Source organism: Nesoenas mayeri (genome assembly GCF_963082525.1).
Source record: "Nesoenas mayeri genome assembly, chromosome: 8".
Taxonomy (NCBI): Eukaryota; Metazoa; Chordata; class Aves; order Columbiformes; family Columbidae; genus Nesoenas; species Nesoenas mayeri.
This window is the reverse complement of record NC_137554.1, coordinates 24,962,028-24,976,400: the sequence shown is the minus strand read 5'-3', so window position 1 is coordinate 24,976,400 and position 14,373 is coordinate 24,962,028.

Sequence of the window (14,373 nt, the reverse complement as noted above, 5' to 3'; positions counted from 1 at the left end):
ATCGTGAGGCCAACATGTACTTAACTCTGAGATGCTCCCATGAGACCTTGCACATCTTCAGAGCACCCAAGAAACACCACGAGCTGATCCAGGATTTATTTTTATTACTCAGCACAGCCAGGACATCCCCCTCCATGTGCTCTCATGCTTCCCAGGGCTTCATTTGTTTGTTTTTACCAGGATAGTTTTGTGAGCCTTTCCTCTGGCTTGCGTATAACACCCTTGATTCCCTTTATAAAGCACAGAAAGACAAGCAGTGAATTATCACTGTTGTTAATAAAATTACTCTGCTAATATTTTTCCCCAACATGTTGAATATTATTGATACATAACGGATGAAACCCCTCCTGACGCTGGCGGCCGGCACAGGGCCTATGTATCACCGAAGCTTCACGTGCACCATCCAAATGGTGCCTTGGTGGGGCGTAAGTGGTGCACAGGCCTTTTATGGGCCTTCTGCACAACGGTGAATTTTACCCAAAATGCAGGTTAAAACCCATGCTAGGTATTAATGTAATCAGGTCCATAATCTCTCTATTAAAAACTCCCCAAGCGCCTCTTCACCTGCTGAACCAGGTAGCTCCTTATCTGGAGAGAGCTGTAATGCATTTTAGGGGACTCTCTGCTTTTTTTTTTTCTGGAAAGAAAATATGCATTGCTAAACATTTCTACAACATCAATTTTTTGGTCTTTTTTTTTTTTTTTTTTTTTAAATTATTTTTTGAGGCAACATGGAACATTTTCAGCAGAGCTCCTTCCTGACATTCCCCACAAAGCTTCTTTGTCAGCTTGACCATCAGGGTTCTTCTGAGAATCCAATTTAGATACTTCACCTTATTAGAAGAATCTTTATGAAACATTGTATTAAAGTATTTTAATGCCTTCCAAAGCATGTTGTAAACCCCTCCTGGTTTCAGAAGCTTCTTCGGACAGCGCAGAGCCCAGATAAGCATTGCCAGCACTTGTGTGACAAGAGCATACGTTGGCAGCTTAGCGAGGGAGGATTTTAATTCTGACAAAAATCACGATAGGGTGGTATTTCCAATTGGAAGGATGTGAAGAATCAGTGTTTATTCCATAAAACAGACCAACATTATTAATTTTTTTTTTTTTTCTGGATTTCCTGCTTTTGCCCAGCTAAAAAAGATTTCCAAGAGGAATTTCAGCTAAAGAGGTGATGAGACAGTGTTATTGAGCTTGTCAGGCAGTATTTACAGTCTGTAAATAAAGCTTATTTAGGGGCTCTTGTTAAAATATTACATGATGGAGGAGTTCAGCAGGCACATTTAAATGAATTCTAAGCAACTGGGCAGAGCGAAAATATGTCTGTGGGACCATGAAGCATTTATTTGTCCAGAAGGAGAGGGGAAAAAAAATCCAGGGATCATTTATCATAAGGGAGGAAACATGCACCTCAGCATTTGCCGAAATGTCTTAATTGCTTTGTAAACTCATTTAAATAAATAAAACATGGAGGGCTGTTGCAGCTCTCTGCTACATATGACTGTGGTCTGTGTGGCACAGGGGATCGCTTGGGGATTGATCTTTTAAGAGCTAATTCTGCCCAGGGCTGGACTTGTGGGGAGAGATCCCTGCACTAGCCCTTGGCCACAGACAGGAGCCACTTGGGCAATGCTGGGCTCTGCTGGAAGCTCTCACAGCCATTGTGGCTCCTCTACACTCCGTGTTTTTACAGCTCTTTTACAGGTGAAAACGGCTCTGTTGCAATGCTTGTAGATCATTTACTCTGAGGACTCACATGGCACAGGTGTAAGAGCGCTCCTTTGGTTTCCTTGAGTTTATTTAAAACTTTCCAATTTGTGGGGATTTTCCCTACTCCCCTTGAGAAAATATTCCACTGCCTAGGAGACACTTCCCCTCATTGTTGGTCTATGCAGATCATTTATTAATTTTACCTCATTACTGCTTGTTACACCTCTTAGCATCAATGCAGGCTTTACATTCATTCATAATAAGACATTTGTGCTGACAAAAAGCTTTCAAGCGAGTAATCTCAAAACATGAAATAGAACATGAGTGAATTTAACTTGTGCAACTCATTTAACCATGGGAAAACATTATTATGGCCCAGCGCTGCAAGGGGAGATACTGGGGTTCACTGGGAGCTACCCCAATAAGTACCCAACGATCAGGTCTGTCCATGGGGTTGCACCCTCACCCTTCTGCAGGCTCTGCCAAATCCTCTTTATACCCTGCTTTTGCTCTCTGCCCAGCTACAAATAAGTGGGGAGATGGCTTTCCTCCTCAAAATCCACGAGATCATTTCTCAGAGCATTTCACCCCAAGAGCACTGAGCCCCCAGAGCACAGGTAACCATGCAATGAAAAATGGCTTTTGGATTCACTTCCAATAAGCTCTTGTTTAGTCCTGGGTGGCTCTGGGTTTGGAGGTCACTGACTGATCCCCCAGAGCAGGCTCTGCCCTCTCCGGCCTTTCGCTGAACTGCCCAGAAAAAGGAAACAGCTGCAGTTTTTCAGAGGTGAACACAGTCATTAGGTCTTTGCCCGTTGGGACCTGCCTCTATGTATGTGTAGCTGTAGCCTGGGAATGCAAATTTAAACAATTGCACTTTTCCTGGGATGGGGTGAGGACTTGCAGGACATCAGGTCAGATCCTGGTGCTGTTTCAGGATGGGGTAAAGCTCACACAGGGTTGATAGGTGAGGAGGTGGCTCCTCTCTAATGCATTTAGTTTTTTCTGCAGCATAACTGACTTCTGTTCACCCCTACAACTGGCAGTTCTGCATTTTTAGGTCTGTCAAGGTTGCTTGGCATAGCATTTAAACCATGTAAATTAATGGGACTTAAATATGTGCTTCGAGTTCACTCTGTTCTGAAGCCGAACTAGAGTTTCATTTTCCAGGTAAGTCTTGTTAAAATTTGTAAGGTGAGTAACAGCCCAGTTCTGCATCCCTTTTGTGGACAAAAAAGGCCATTTTCTCACAAACTTCATGTGATTACTCCTGTTAGAGTAATTGTTTGCATGAGTACGGAGGGTCCTCGAGCTGGTAAGGATTTTTCAGCCTGTCATTCTGGGAAGGACATATGTCTGGCATAGCTTTAGCTAACATGTCCTGCATGTTTTACGTTATTTCTTATGTGTGTGAAATGTAATATACACTTGCATGTTTTGGAATCATGTATTTAGATATGACCTCATGTAAATTTGGCAGATAGATATGTTCATATCACATAGCACTGACATACTTATTTTCACTCAGGACTGCTTGTAGTCAAGGACTTCTCTCTGTGCTTGGTGGAGTCAGTAGGAAGCTTCTTGTTGGCTTAGCTGGATCATAATTAGGTCCAAATTTTCCCTTCAAACTGCAGCTATCGTTTGAAATAAAAACATGCTGTGCAATGTAGTAATTATGTTTAAGTCAAACACTAATGTTAGATATGGATCCATCCTGTCAATGAAAAGAAGGTTTATGGCTGTTGGTACTAGACTAGGAAAACCCTTGAAACATGGAAGATGTTTTATTTTCTATCATCTGACCATGATACTTCAGCCACTGGTCTCTGGGGTCTCACTCCCTTGACGAATGATGTGAAACAGGCTGAGTTGGAGCTCTTGCCCAGGTGAACGGCGCTTCCCTTTGCAAACAACTTTGTGCAACTTGCTGGCAGAATTACCTGGACAGAAACCTCTCCTTAATTTTACCTTTCATTACTCACCTGAATTTATGAGGAGGAAGAGGCATGAGAAGGAACATCTTGAATTGAAGAAGCTGCAAATCGGGCAAAGTTCTGAAAATGGAGAGGCTGAAAAAAATTCAAGATGAGAAATTAAATAAAGAAGTCAAACACACACTGCTCGATGGGAGAACAGTGCTTTAACGGCATAATTAAGTGAACAATATTGCTAGAGGTCTCTGTGCTTGCTGTCCCTTGGTATCATTCTGTCTGCTCCTGTGGCGCAATATTTGTTCCCAGTTTCTTCTGGTAAAGTTTGTAGATGCGACTTTAAAAAAAGGGCGAGTATGTTCTGTAATTACTTGTTAACCAATCTGCTGCAGTATATTATACCCCAGCCCTGTGCCTTTCTGTTTAACACGAATCATATTTAGTTTAATAAACCGTAATTTCTGACAAAGGTAACTGTCACCTTCTGTTTCATTCTGTGGGTTTATTTTTCAAGCACCAGAGCTGACCTCCGAACTCAATCTGCACTTGTCTATTGATGCATAAATATCTGTAATATCACAGTAAATTAAATTCAGTTTTAAAGGGTTTCTATTTAACAATCTGTCAGAACTTTCACAGCATTTGATTTCTAGTTTCCTCTGTCCACTGACAGGTTTATCTCAACATGGCTTGATTAATGAAACCTTTTATTTGGAGTAAGCATACCTATTATTACCATAATCTCTTAATGCTTGCTTAGGCAACATTGTACTCTGACAGCAGGGCTCCAAAAACTTCCAGCCCCTTTGCTACTTGGCAGCAGGATTTGGGGGCTGGGAAGGGACAGCGCCGTCCTGCCCCATGCTTTCAAAAAATCCAGCGGCTTCCCCATTTAGTGGATTTGTCAATGTTATTTTCACAGCAGTTGGTGTTAAACGTGCATTATTACAATTTATTTTTACTTAAGCTTTCACTTGGGATTAGTTTTATCCTAGGGATGAAACAGATGTTCTAAAGATAAGTTCTCATAGAGAATTTGTTGAATTTAGGGAAAAAATGCTAAAGCAAAGCCTAGAGCAGGGCGAGGGTTCACCGGGAGTTTGATCCCATTCTTGTTCTTATTTACGGCTGGGGTTTGGGTTTCTTCCCAACCCGCTCCTCCCTGAGACATCTTTGTTTAAGACCTGATTGTCAGGCTCTCTCAGGTTCTGCTGAGTCCAGCACTTCCGAAAATGAAGATGCCACGTCCCAACTTTACCACCTAAAAAAAGATTGAAAATCCAGGTGGGTTTACCTCTGGTTTTCTAAGGACACTCTTTGCTTTTAGCTCTTTCAGATCTCCAAGAGACTGTAATCGAAGTCCACATCCTGCTGGACTCAGGGCCAAAGTTGCCACCAGTGTCAGTAAAGATTTGATTGTCAGTCTAAGGATCACACATGGAAAATGTCACACATGATGTGTCACTCCAAACAGTCACAAATCCCTTTTGTGTGGAAATATAAAGAGCTATCATGTCAGCACTATGGAACTACTAAAGATGAGAATAATTTTTAAGGCGATTTTACGTGCTTGTTTCTACAGAATGAAAAGAATTCAAGAGGTTCACTTTATTAAGATATTAATCAGCATCAGGAAATATATTCTCCGTTCTGCATTAAGACGCAGAGAGGGACTGTCATTTCTGTATATTAAAATAACTCACATATGAGGATTATATATATCAGCATACACATGCAAAGAGCACATATACAAGCATATACAGTACTTTGCGCATATATATGCCATCACAGAATATTTCCACAGTATAAAAAGTTGGAGAAACTCATCAGAAGCAAATTGTATATTTTCAATCAATAAATGCAATATGGTTCAATGGCACTGCACACAATATGTGCTGCTGCAGTACCAGGAACAATACTTTCAATAGATGAATGCTTTCGATAGTCATAAAAATGTTTATTTGCTGGAAAGTACAGACTTCTGCTCATGCAATCCTCCTTGTAGAATTATTATAATTCTCCGACACGTTTCAGACTTTTTGGGTTGTTTCACACTCTGCTTTTTAACCTTCAACAACAAATATTGTTGTATCATGAAGACAGCAAATCCAAACAATTACATATGTAGTCCAAAGGCATACACAAGAAAATCAATATTTGACATCTTTGCAACTCCCTCTTTGGAGCAGCGCTCAATAGCTCTTATTCATTATACACTTATATCTCTTTCAGATTCGCCTTTGTCACCAGAAACCCATTTTTTTTTCTCCTTTGACTTCCACATAACTTCTTTGCCCTGTACTTTTACAGATGCCTTCTGGCTATAAATACTAATGAAATCTCTTTGCTTAATTCAATTTTGCTGGTACACTTACAGTTATGACCTAACTTTCCCACGAGAGAGACTGATTGAACATTCCAATACCTTATGGATGGGAGCAAACACTCCACAGAACTGGACTGACAATTTCCATAATTATAGAATTCACAGCCTAATGACCTTAAAAAACAATAAAAAGATCTCTTGTTAATTCCTTTTCTGTTACTGACATTCAAGATATTTCATTTTTCACAGGACAACAAATTTACTTTTTATTTTCAAAAGAGCAGTCTATCCTTTTACCCTAGATTAAATTTTCTGAATATTGAAGGATTTCATTGAATATTTAGCATTTCTTTGTCTTTTAAAAGTTAGAATATTTATGATCCTTAGAATGCTTCTGACTGATTTATAGCAATCAATTATAAGAGTGCGTTTTCAAATAGCCCTTTTAAAAATGAAGAATAGAATAATTAAAAAGATCAGAAGTCCTCCCTTGCATATAATTATTTCATTATTTCATTACAGTGCAGAAATTGTTTTTGCTGACTGTGAACAATTTTAATTGAGCAAAATCTGTATTAATGTACGATAGCAAGCAGTTCTTCCTAAGAAATAAGATCACTAATTGCCTAAATTTTTATTCAGCACAGTGAGCCTTAAAAGCCACGTTGTAATATAAACCTAATCACTAGGTACAGTGGATATTTCTGCCATAGTGGAGACATTCCCCAAGCATAACCTTGCTGTACAGCTAATTTATTCCTTCCACAGATTTATTGTAACATGTACCGTTTGTTTGGGTGCTGGTTTGTCGCAGGCTGAGAGCTTTGCCTGTCCCTGCTCAAGCGAGGCTGCCGGTGCCGCATGGCCCAAAAGCTGCCTGGCGCCACGGACGGCCACCTTGTCCCCATGTTTTGATGGGAACACTGTCGTGGGTGGCTGTGTGCCTTGCCCACATCATTTTTGGTCTTCTTGGTCCTCTTTTATGGTGTAGATGAGGCTCTTAGGGTCAGGGTTTAGTGCTAGATTTAGGTTATGGTTGGACTCAATGATCTTGAGGGTCTCTTCCAACCAAAATGATTCTATGATTCTGTTGCCTGGCTCCTCTCTCCAACCGCTCTGGGGTTTCTATCTGCTCAATTAAGAGAAAGAGAAACACCACCAGGGAGAAACTAAAAGCAGATGTCTTGAGTGACCATGCTGATGAGGTTTCCTCACACTGTGAGGATCTGGGGAGCTTCTGCTGTTGCTGGAAGGTCTAAACTGTACATACCCCACCCTGGAGCACCCACTGGGAAGGCAGTGATGTTTGCTGCAGGCTGGGTTTTGGGTGGCCTTGCTTTGACCAGGAGACCAGTTCTCAATCTGCTCCTGCTGCTGTTGATCTCTCCATTGGGCACTTGGGCAGACACCCCCAAACTGGTGTCTAAATCCAAATCAACTCCAAGTGTGGGGAAGAAGCTCCAGAGGAACAGAAGGGAGTGCTGGGTGCTTAAATTGCTTGTTTCACTGTCACTGCTGTCTCCTCTCTGTGTGGGGGATTTAGGTTGGCCCGGGTATTCTGTTACCTATCGAAAACTGCTCTTGTTTTGGTGGGACTGAAGGTCTTTTGGCCCCATACAGCATGCCAAATTGTTGTCTGCTTTGCAAACACATGCTAGGGCACTTGGTCATGCTGGTCTTTCCTGGCCCTTGCCACCAGGGAAGAGGGGACTTGCAGGAAGGGAGAGCTTGGGGCTGTACAGGAGGCTGCAGGGGCATGACTACAGGGACAAGGTTATAGGGACAAGGCGATAGGGGCAAGGCTATGGGTGCAAGGGTACCCACCACCTCTTGCTTGCTCCCACTGGGGCGTAATATTCTTGCATGCTCAGCTTCTAAGTTAGAGCTCAACATCCCAGTTGAGCTAATGATGTAGACTAGGAAATACTGGTGAGGTTATCTCAGAGTCCTTTATCTTAATAATACCTTAGTTGGCACAGTGCTGGGCAAACAGCTTGCGATAGCTTCTGCCGTAGGTCTCTGAGCTTGACAAGAGGAGCGTGCAAGTCCATGTTGGAGGCAGCACAGTGCCTGGAAGTGCAGATGGGGCGTCATGAGGAAATGGTCGCTGCAGGGGAAATCTGGAGTTTGTCTGATGTGCAAGTTTCTCCTGTCATAGCATCGTTGTTTCCGGGGTGCTGGGGGAAGTCACAAATGGGGCTGCTACTGGTTTGTGAATAAAGTCCTTTGTCCGTGCTCAGCTACATCCCCCCTCCTCTCCAAGACTGGCTGAAGCCCATGCAAAGAAGAAAAGTGGAAAATAAAGACAAAATTCTGGCCCAGTGCAGCAGCCTTAATATAGTGTCTGAATGGGAGAGAAAAGATTTATCATTACCTCAAAATGAGGCTGGAATTTTCCTCTTGAGCTCATTGCTTTCCAGTCCCACCATGAAGTCTTAAGTGCAGTTTCAGTGCCAAACTAACATTGTGGTGTTAAAGTAAGAACAGTAGAAGTACTGGCACTGATAACACCCGACAGCAATCAAACATAGGCGCATTAAGGATTGCCTGGCAGCAGGTGTGATGTATCTCTCTGCTGTTCTGTAGTGGCAGCCCTCAGGTACATTGTTATAATTTCTGAGAGAGGCAGGCTCTGGAGATGACAGACAAAATAGTTACAATTTATCACAAAAAATGTTCAAGGATGAAATTCTGCAATTTCCAGACCAGTTAGTGTAAGACTGGGAGCCTGGAAGCTGGAGTTTCCCTGGGCTGCATCTCTTCAGGAACAAGCTGTTTTTCCCTTGTGCCTCAGTTTCCACATCTATAAAATGAGTAAAGATTCTGCCTTTTCTGTGAAATGATTTAAATCTGTTTCAGAAAAGTGCTGTGTAGGAAAGGGTGACTGTAATCAACCCAACTCTTCTTGCAGTAAAATCAGTGTTAAAACTAGTCTTAGGTTAATGCTTTTGTTATTGCTGAATAGCTGTATCCTGGGCTTGCCTGAAGAAGGCAGACAGTATAAGACAGGGAATGTCTTTCTTTCTTAGCTACTTTGGTGTCTGATACCTGTGACAAGTGGATACACAGGTGTTTACATTTCAACCATCCCATTATAGATCCTCAGAACCCATAGCCCTGATCCCTACAGTGCAGGCTCAGCTAAAATTCTTTTTTGCATCCAAAACAGAAACATGCAGTAACCCAAGCTAGTGATGCTGTAAAACAGGGTGCTTTGTGTCCACTGGCCTGGTTCTTGCACAAGACATGGTCACACACACTATCCCAATGGGGAAACGACTAATGTAGGACTGAACTGGGGCGCAGTTCCTTTCTGTCCTTTTCTGCAGGTGGAGGTGGGAAATATTGGAGAATCCTTTTGTACGTGCTTGTTTGTAGCAGGACTCTGCTGTTGCATGCATGGTTTTCAGAGGTCTGAAGCTTAGTTTCCCAACTTGTAACAAACTGCTGACACTCTGCTTTTCCAGATGTTGTCCAAAAAGCTAAAAAGTTGGGAAAGAGTCTTGGTAACTCCATAGTCCACCCGTCCTGGATATTTGCAGGAGCTGTTGGCACCCAGCACCCTGCTGGCACCCAGCACCCTGCTCCCTGAGACCCGGCTGGTCCCCGCAGCTCGGCCAGGACTCTGTCAAGGAGAGGAGGCTTCAGCTGCACACAGACACATTTCTGCAGCACTGACCCTTGGCTCACAGCTCTGTCCTTTGGAAACTTTGACTCTGGTGAGTCCTGTTGGTGCTTCCTCCGTGCTCAGGGTGATTTGTACCAGGTCCATTCCCAGTCAGCCCCAGGACAGCTGTGGTGGCAGTGTGTGTCACAAAGGATCTGAACTGCCATCTGTGTCCTTTGTGCCTCCTCATGGCTCCTGTCCCTGTACCCAGGAAGATGGAGAAGGTTATTTGTCTTAAGAGCATTTTTTCCGTCTCCCTCTTTGTTGTGCAGCAGTGTCAACAAGCAATTTGCTCCCACTAGCATAATTCATTTCTGTTTGGGCCCTAATTGTCCCTCCCTGTACGTGGCTGTCTGCTTGCCTGGTTATTCCCAGGCTCTCCCGGGGTGTTTTGCCGAACTTACTCCATCTCCATCGAAGCAGGGCCAGCCTTTGGCTGCCAAGCGATGGTTGCTGTGCTGCTCATGTCCTCCAGGCAGAACAGGGACTGTCTCGAGGAGCTCCCGTGCTGCCCATCATAAGTGGGGATGTGGAAGGTTCCAAGCAAATACTTTGGGGTGGTTTAAGGTGTTGCTACCTCCAAGAGAGCTGTTGTGCTGGGAGGCTGCTGTTGGCTGATTTCCAGCCCTCTGTGGAGCACTGTTCAAAAGGAGGCAGCTTGGACAGAGGTGGGATTGGTACTACCTGCTCATCTGGACAACAAACAATATGCTTTCTCAGCTTCCTGTTTGAGATGTCTCATTTGACCCCTTGCAAAGGGTTTATTTGATGTTGGTGTAGCCTTGAGAAAAGGAGACATGTCAGGACTGAATTATTGGTGCAAGTAACCTGGACCTGGTCTGTGCAGCCCATGTGGTGCTGGCAGGTGGGGCAGCACTTTTAAAGTTGTTAGATAATCTGTTGATGGAAAATCATAGCTTATTCATTCATTTTCCCCTCCAAGCGGTCAAAAAAGAGCTGGCATTTCACTCATGGATGCAATAGAGGCATCTCCATCGCAGTCAGAATTTTGTAAGGGAGAGAACACCTCGCAGAGGGCTCTTGCTTCCTGGAGGTGAATCTGATGGCAGGAATGGTGTAAAGGGATGGAAAACCATGCCCTTGGGTAAAAGACTGCACTGAGCTCAACCCTGAGCAGGTTAAGGAAGACTTGATGATAACTCAGAAGTTTTTACAAGAAACAGAACTTTTGTTATGGTCTTTTCAATCTATATCAATCAGGCAAAACAACGATGGGGTGAAGTGGTGAACAATTCAACAAGAGGCCCACTGGCTTGTGGTTTTTTTTTTTCCCACTGGTCATTTTAAAATTGTTCATTTCTCTGAAAGTGATGCTGGAATTCAAACAAGAATGAAGGCAGGATTATCTATGCCTGCAATGTGAGAAGAGACTGTGGGATCATTGGAGTTCTCCCCGGCTTTAGAGTCCATAGAGACCATTTCTGCACCAACCTCCTCCCCGACATCACACACATACACAGACACACCTCCAATGGCAAAAGCCAGAACGTATCTCTTAAAAAGGCCTGAAAAAAATCCACTTTTCTTTTATAATAATATTTCCACAGGCCAAGCAATTGATGGCTGGACTAGAGGAAAACATACATCTTTGCTTCCAAGTAATAGGCTGCAGATTTGCAAGACTAAATCCTTTTAAAAACCCAGAATCACATCCATTCAGTCTGTAAAAGAAAAAGAAGTCTAATTTGATAACATTATACGTAAAACGTTTTCTTGACTCGGATATATTTTAGGCGTGCCAGTTATATAATACGGAACAAGCAGGGGGAAAGGACTTGATCACATTCAGATGACACTAAATTATCTTATGACACAGACTGTATCTTTTTTACAGCAGAAAATGGAAACAACTGTGTCCTTGACCTTCAAAAAGGAATTGACTTCCCTAGCTTAACTATTCAAACAAACAACTGTGTACTCTCTTCAATTCCTGTGATAATTTTGATTTACTGTAAATGACTGAATTTAATGAACTAAATTATGCTATTTAAATGCATTTTGTGAATGGTATTGTAGTTTGTTACTAAGCATTATGTCTATGCTAAAGTGTGCTGTAAATGATATGATATGGAACATATGTGCTGTATTCATAATTTAACTGTTGCTATGGAGTGCCTTCTTCAATAGGTTTCTTTGAAAAACGAGTTCTTTATTTACCTGGTGAAATGAAGGTGATTTCTCAGCAAATCTCTAGGTCTCACTGACCTTGACAGAATTACAGTGCTAATATTTTCACATGGATGAGCTGTTCTTCAATAATTTTTCCAAAATAGGTGGCACAAATAGGTTTTCCATTAACGCCGGGGCATATTGCATGTTTTCTAATCTTACTTTTCTTTTTGTTTGAACAAATGTTTATTACAGCTATTGCAAAACGACTCCCGTCCTCATTAGCGGTAACAGGTTTCTGAGTTCAGAGCCGGATCTCAGGGTCTTGGACATGATTTCCACAAATGCCGCGAGCCTGATGTGGCAGAGACAGCCAGTGTTGTACATTTGAATGTCTGTGTTTATGCTGGTTTTTGATATTGAACTGAAGCACTAATTTTTATTTATTTATTTGTTTTTTTAAAATACCACTGCTGGCCCTGCAGTTTTTGCTCATCACTGTAGTGGTTGTGTTGTAAGGAACAGATGGCAAAACCACCTCAGTCTTTTGGTGAAGTGCACTGTCAACTATCAATCAAATGCAAACACCCAAGTGGTTGCTCTTGGTAGCGTTTTACAATCCTAACCCTGTACCTGAGAATTACTTTCAGATCTATCAGTGATCAGTGTCCAGAGCATGGTTTAATATGTGCTGTTAATTAGACAGGATACCACTAATAAAAGACCAAATCCCGATTCCAGCAAAATCATGCAAATTAAATAGTAATTAGAAGTGACATGGACATATTTCTTTAGGTAACTAGACCACTTACTGGACAATATGTGAGGTTTGGTTAAAAATTTAAGCAAATTATACAACCACCCAAATACAGAAGCACATGGGCAGAGTGCATTTTCTTCTGTATGGGATGGATGCAGCATTGAAGTCCAGAAATCCAACAGGTACTTTGGCAAGTTGGTGCTATGTACACCAGAAATGTTACATACGATAATGTATCATGTTTGAAGGTAAAAGGTTACTTAAATACATATTTCTGATACTGAAGGCCAGGAAATTGACTCAGTTTTGCTGGTATTGATATTTTTTGCACTTAAAGCCAGGTTCAGTGGAGCTAAACCCAATAATTACAGTTGGTCCTGCAACTGTCTGGAAATTTCCTTAAGCCAGATATATTTTTTCCTTTCATGCTTCTGTGCTAGTCAGGGCCACATAGCTGGTGGTCACAAATTAAGGATGTTATATGAAAAATTATATATAAAAATAGTTCTAATGTTTTAAAGAAATGATGGGAAATTGAGGAAAGCCTCTAGAACTGCAATGGCTACTTTTAAATTCGGAGCCTCACTTCAGATTTTTCTTATTCTCTACTTCTTTCCAAAGAGAAAATGGTAATTATTTCTGGGGCCAAAAAACAATACAAGAAAATTCTGGCAACAACGGGGAAGGATTTTTACAATATCTGGGAACATATCGGTCTTCATACAATGTTCATTTAATGGGTCAAATAAGGACACTCTTTAAAGCACTGATGAAACATTGAGCCATATATTATGCCACCTTTTAACTAATTTGAACATCCACAATAAATTATGGTTGGATTTCATAACTGTTCATCAACCATCAGCTCCCAGGGAGAACAGCTGAATTTTCTGAATATTGATTCCTTTGGAAAACCTGACTCGTTTTAACTATATTTTGTGTCCTACCGTTGCAAACAAATGTAGCAAATATTGTAAGGTTTTTCTTAATAGCCATATTTCCAACGGCATACATCACTGCTGGCATTTTTATATGTACAAAGGCTCCTCCTGGAGGTCAGTTGTGTTGTTAGATGCCCCGCTCCACAGCTTAGCATACCCAGGTGGATTTTTGCAGACCAGCCTGGCTTCCTGCATATGTCAGAAAATGCACTCGAAAACCAAACCATCAAAAATATAATATCAATAAAACCAAACACATATGGTGTGTTATAAGAAACTCTTGCTGGAAAGCCCGTTCCTAAATGTTTGCTAATCAAGTGCAAGTGGATGTATACGTTTGGTTGTGTCTATAGAGGAAGAAAAACACCAAGATGACTTCATATTTTCACTTCCTCTTGAAAAAATAAACGGAAAGATCTGCTAAAGGAAGCGTGCTCACCCCTGCACAACCTGCAAGGCCTCCTCTGAAAGCGGATAACACTTTCCAAGGATTGTCTAAAATGGTACCCCCAGCAAAATGATGTGCAGAAAGTGGACAAGGCCTCTTGAGCCAGGAATTACCACAGCATGAGCAGTCTCCCCCAGGTACCTGCTCTGCATTGTGTGCCATAATTGTGTGAGAGAAGGACCTATTTTTCAGCAAGTGGCTATCGGATACTTCCCGCGCTGCATATCAACAACCAGATCTTGACCCAGAAATGTCAGTCCCCGCTCAGAGCAGACAAGGCAGCATAATTAGAGATGCTCTGGCAACGTATTTTAGCACTGACGGTGACAATGTTTAAATTTTTAATCAGGCATGTAACATAAAAAGCACATAACATGAAATGTGAAAAGAAAATTGGCAAATACCGACGTGCTGTTTGACACTTTATTTCACTGAAGGAAGTGAACATCAATAA